Source organism: Palaemon carinicauda, unplaced genomic scaffold (genome assembly GCF_036898095.1).
Source record: "Palaemon carinicauda isolate YSFRI2023 unplaced genomic scaffold, ASM3689809v2 scaffold25, whole genome shotgun sequence".
Lineage (NCBI taxonomy): Eukaryota > Metazoa > Arthropoda > Malacostraca > Decapoda > Palaemonidae > Palaemon > Palaemon carinicauda.
This window is the reverse complement of record NW_027170138.1, coordinates 312,925-318,924: the sequence shown is the minus strand read 5'-3', so window position 1 is coordinate 318,924 and position 6,000 is coordinate 312,925. Positions and strand designations below refer to the sequence as shown.

At 38.0% G+C, this 6,000-nt stretch overlaps 1 long non-coding RNA gene across 2 annotated transcripts in view; it reads right to left on the bottom strand.

Moving 5' to 3' along the window:
• Window positions 1-1,926: 1,926 nt before the first annotated feature.
• The window catches only part of LOC137636200 (uncharacterized), an 87,106-nt gene continuing 83,032 nt past the window's right edge, over window positions 1,927-6,000 (bottom strand). For both annotated transcript variants that reach the window (XR_011042983.1, XR_011042984.1), the window contains one exon: window positions 1,927-2,683. This is a non-coding gene — a long non-coding RNA (uncharacterized lncRNA). The remainder of the gene's footprint in view (window positions 2,684-6,000) is intronic.

Below are 6,000 nucleotides of genomic sequence, written 5' to 3'. Positions count from 1 at the left end.
GGTTTGAATTGCAGTTCAAACAGCTGGTCTCAAGTGTAGTCTCCATAATAAGGTCTGGAACAGATGCTACACATTTTTACAACTTCAGAAGGATGTCCCAATTTGAAACACTTGAAACATTGAAAGGGGTTGTTTGAAAGGTCAAACTTTAATTCTTTCATTTTCAATAACGATGTGGAAAAGCACATCAGCATCCTGGAAAGTAAAGAATAATCATCGACGTACCCGGAATCTTATGCACTTTCCACGCTGTTAATGGGCACATGGCTAGTATTTCCTCTTCTGTAAATTCATACGGATCTTTATTGAAGACTACTCCCCTTCCTTAACTAAAATTTAGGTGGGGTTTGACATCTAACATATCCTCATCACCACTTGTCTTAAGGTTAGACAGTATTACTGATTGCGTGAATGATTTTGCATGGATTAGGAAGCTATTTTTCTCAAAGCGAGATATATCACCTGGTGCAATGGTTCCTACCTTTTTCCGAATTAGTTTGCTAATTTTAAAATAATTCCCATTACTCCCTTTAGGCTCGGCAACAAGTGGCTTGTTGGTTTTGGCTTTCTTTGGGGGAGCATAGTTAAATTGATATCTTTCTCAAACCAGTCAGCAGGTCTATATATATCCAAATAGTTTGGTATCTTATCACATAGGGACCCATGACATTTTAAAGTTATTAATTTTGATATTATTGATGTTACATATTGCATTGAATGCTTCATGATTATTATAAGTTATCCATGAATGCCATTTTTCATTTCTAAGTTTCATTCTAATTTCTTTTATCACTCCATAGCATCTGAATGCTTTATATAGCATATCATAATCAGTATTTATTGGAATTTGGGTAACATGAAGGATTCGAAGTTTCCCTTTATTATCCGACTTAATTGGTTTTAATACATTAGTAGAGGGGTCCTTTTTTGTTCCTAGGTCGTCAACAGAATTTTCCTTAATTGAATTAGCAAGAGGACGTCAACAGTGACGGGGGAAAGTCAGCAAATCTAGGGGATGGGGGTTCGTTACTTAAAGAATCCATTAGACGAGAGAGAGAAAAGGGTTAGTTTGTTGTACCTGCTCGAGAATATTAGGCCAACACACGTCAGAAAGGAAATTTGCACTCTCCACTATCAGCACAATGAGTGTACTTCCCAAATGGTCCACTCCATACCCCACCCGAAGGATAGCATCATAACAGATATAGAGACATGTGTAAGCTGAACCCACCTGTTAGGACTGGGACCAATTAACTATGGAATCATCCTCCCCATATCTGCAATGACGGGCTTCCGCCCAAAAGCCGAGAGTCCTACGCCAAGCGTTGGATCCCCCTGGATTCTGAAGACCCAACACTTGAGAATAGTTCCGCCAAAACGGTCCAAACCATCTTCGGGATGGCTGAGATCATCCAATACTCTCACATATAGCTTTGAATGCAAATACCTCCCAACCAATACACCTTCTCCAATTCATCAAAGCAGGGCAGCAATAGCAAATATATAACCATCCGTGCCAGCAGCTATAATGGATGTAGAAACATCCAAGCCAAAGGAAAAAGAAAAATTAATAAATACATATATATATATAATAGGGGAAACCTTTCTCGTGGAGTTGGTAAAGCAACACGAAAAAAAGTTTATAAAATCAGGACAAGGTCGAATTAATATTGAAAGAAAAAGATGATTGATTGATTGATTTAAGGTTTTCAGGCATCCTGACATCTAAGGTCATTGACGCCGAAGAAAAAGATAAGAGAAATTTAGATTCGAACTGGGGGAGCAATTTCCCCAAGTTCAAGAGCCCTCTTGCCCATCAAGTGTGCCGTGCTGAAGCTCAATGACTTTATCAAGGCATTCTCTCATTAAGAGGGCTCCTGGTTTTAGAAATAGCACGGCTGAAGCTCAATGACTTCATCAAGGCTTTCTCTCATTAAGAGGGCTCCTGGTTTTAGAATAAATAGCACGGCTGAAGCTCAATGACTTCATCAAGGCATTCTCTCATTGAGAGGGCTCCTGGTTTTAGAATAAATAGCAAATGAATTCCAGTAAGTTTCAATAAAATAATGGCACATATAAATCAAGAGATTTTTAGACAAAAACTGGATTTTCTTACAAATAAAATGGTAACAGAATAAATTTTGACAATTAGTATCCCTTTTTAGTAATAAGGGTGAAGACACCCAAGGGTTTGTGAACAGACCAATTATAAATACTCCACATTTAGACACATTATTGATTTGAAACAATCTTTTGTAATGAGTATGAAGTTATACTGTATTTTGTTTTAAAAAAATACAGTAAAACTTCATACTTGCTGGTCTTAAGACCACACTAAACTTTAAATTGATTGAAGGCAATGAGTTTACATAGAAATTAAAAGACAACTGAACCCAAAATGCGGTGCTTAAGAAAAAAAAATTATCAGGCCAATGTCTTATTTCAAATTTCACATTCAGTGATGAGAAAAAAAGCTTAAATTCTTCTTGATCCAAATGACGTAAGGATACTCTTGAGATTATGAAATTCACTTCTAATCTTGATAGTCAGATCAACTCGAATTTTTCCTGATGCAAATTTTTTAAACAATCTTGATACTTTGAAATTCATTTTCATTCTTGATTGATTGATAGTCAGATCAACTCGAATAAGACGTACTGCATTGCAGACCGTGAAGAATTACCTGTAGAAATAAATTAAGTATTAAAAACATTGACTTTTTTGTTCATTCAACATCAAATTCACTTATTACTAAGCTAAGCAAAAAACCAGATCACAATGGACAAGCTAGCAAAGCAAGTTATTTTACTACAACATTTAAATACATGAGAATAAATACTAAAAAAATCCTAGCTATATCTACAAATGAATGAATAATTACATACATACATATACTAAGGCACTTCCCCAAATTTTGGGGGGTTGCCGACATCAAACAAATTTAACAAAAAAGGGGACGTCTCCTCTCTCTGTTCCTCCCAGCCTGACAAGGGACTCAATCGAGTTCGGCTGGTACTGCTAGGGTGGCACAGCCCACCCCACCCTCCCACATTATGAATAATTAGTAATTAAAAATTGAAAAACAATGGTGGTTACAATTTCATTAAACTGAAAGACAAAAAGGCCTAAAATGGAAAAAAAAAAACCACATTCAATACTTGACGACTTTCAACAAAACACCTCGACAGGATTGCAATTGGATATATAGAATCTAGCCCATATGAAGCACAAAGAGGCAAGACAGCAGGGTGGGAGAAAGAAAGCTGGTATAATAAAGTAGAAACACCTAAAAATAATAAAGTAAAAGCGCCTAGAGTCCGACGGCAAAAAAGACAAAACTAAATTAGGGCACAGGAGCTTTCAAAAGCAAGTAAAATGAAGGGACTCGATAGTTGATGCTGAAATTTATTAATAAAACTACAGTTTAGGAAATCATTTCTCCAATTCTATTATCTGTCACTATATACTGTGGCCGCGGGGGCATATAAAAATTAGAATAGCGCCAACGTTATCCCTGCGTGTCGTAAGAGGCGACTAAAAGGGACGGGATGAGGGGGCTGGGAACCCCCTCTCCTGTATCTACATCCTGTGAGACAGCAACAAAGAGATGAAGCTGGGGGGAGAGTGACTGCTCCCCGCACTCTAGTTTTGGGTAGTTTCATTTGTTGATGTCGGCTACCCCCCAAAATTGGGGGAAGTGCCTTGGTATATGTATGTATGTATGTATATACTGGCTGCTGGAAGATGCCCAGTACAGTATCATAAAATACTCTTCACTAAACAATGAAATTGCTTGTTGAATTATCTCACGTTCTTATCTAGCCATCTACGTATTGTGCGCAGAAGTAGCAAATGGATGCCGCAAGTAGTCACTTCAAAACAATGCTGTCAAAACTTGCAGTACTTCAGTACTGTTTGTTACCTATGCACTGCAGTAAAGGTTACAGTACTATACAGAGTCTGAGTACCTTTAGCCGCACTTTGCATTGTTCAAACCTGATGAAAATTAACATGTTCAGCAATTGGCCTTTAGTAAATTCATTAATAACCAACATGAAAACACAAAATGACAGACTAGGATAGGTTATGAGGAAATGGGTTTGTGTGCACTGAAGGCAGAAATTTCAGAACACGACTGAATTATGACTACGTTTACACCTCCAAGAACCGCTCGGTTTAACTTCCTTTCTTACAATTACGTTTTACACCATCAATTGCTGTAATTGTGTCCTTTTTTGTACCTCTTCCGGTATATCTAGGGTGCCACAATTTTGCCAATTGGCCCCCTGAAAAGCAATAGTCTGACATAAACATTGCCAGACTCAAAACTGTGCCCTTCCCATCACAGGATCGAATGAACTGCGGCTGCATATATTCCCGCACGACTACTGTACGTTAAGCATGTTTTCAGTAATTCTGTCAATTACTTTAACCCTTTTACCCCAAAAGGCCGTACTGGTACATTTCACAATAGCCATCCCTTTACCCCCATGGACGTACAGGTACGTCCTTGCAAAAAAATGTTAGAAAAATTTATTTTTTCATATTTTTGATAATTTTTTTTGAGAAAATTCAGGCATTTTCCAAGAGAATGAGACCAAGCTGACCTCTCTATGACAAAAATTAAGGCTGTTAGAGCAATCTAAAAAAAATATACTGCAAAATGTGCTGGGAAAAAAATAACACCCTGGGGGTTAAGGGTTGGAAATTTCCAAATAGCCTGGAGGTAAAAGGGTTAAAGTAGATTTATGCACATCATAATAATCTAATGAAAATTGTACTTTTTTTTTATCTTTCCACAGCAGTCTATTCTAAATTGGTTTGCTACAGTCATTGGGTCCCCTGGTTACATAGTGCTACTCATCCAGTAGTTACGATGACAATACCAACCCTCATTCACAAATATACCAGTCCCCTGGTTACATAGTGCTGCTCGTCCAGTAGTTACGATGACAATACCAACCCTCATTCACAAATATACCAGTCCCCTGGTTACATAGTGCTACTCATCCAGTAGTTACGATGACAATACCAACCCTCATTCACAAATATACCAGTCCCCTGGTTACATAGTGCTACTCATCCAGTAGTTACGATGACAATACCAACCCTCATTCACAAATATACCAGTCCCCTGGTTACATAGTGCTACTCATCCAGTAGTTACGATGACAATACCAACCCTCATTCACAAATATACCAGTCCCCTGGTTACATAGTGCTACTCATCCAGTAGTTACGATGACAATACCAACCCTCATTCACAAACATACCAGTCCCCTGGTTACATAGTGCTACTCATCCAGTAGTTACGATGACAATACCAACCCTCATTCACAAAAATACCAATCAATTCAAATGGTTTTATATGATAGTACATATTACACTATCACCAGGCTTCAAAATCCTACCTTACAATTTGTAATATACCTATTAAATGCTTTCAAGTACCTGACAACTCAATTCCTTGAACCACAATGACTAAGAATTATATTCTAAGTTTCCTTACCATAAGCAGATATTACAGCTATAAAGGTCAACAGTGGTACCAATTTATGTGAGGAATTTGATGACATAAGCATGTGAATTATAGTACAGTTGGATGTATAAATTTTGGTACGCATCATGACAGGCTAGACATATCCAGTAACATGACAAATTCGTAATACAAACCTTTAGTTATTTATATATGAAAGGGATTTTGACGAAGGAAAAATCTATTTCTGGACGAGGAACCTGTGTCGCCCAGTGAAACGCTCCTTATAGCACCATTTCGAAGTCATAAATACTGCTAAATATACCAGAGAAAAAAGATGCATGGAATGCCAGGAATAAACCCAGCTCGCTCACTCTAATCGAGTGTCGGTACAGTAACTGGGTCGTTAGAACCACGACCAAAGGTCCCTCACCAGTTAGTCCTCTCCTTCCTCAATATCCCTCGATACACGAGGTGCCGTTCTACATCCGACTACTGCCCGCTACTACGACTACCCTCACCCC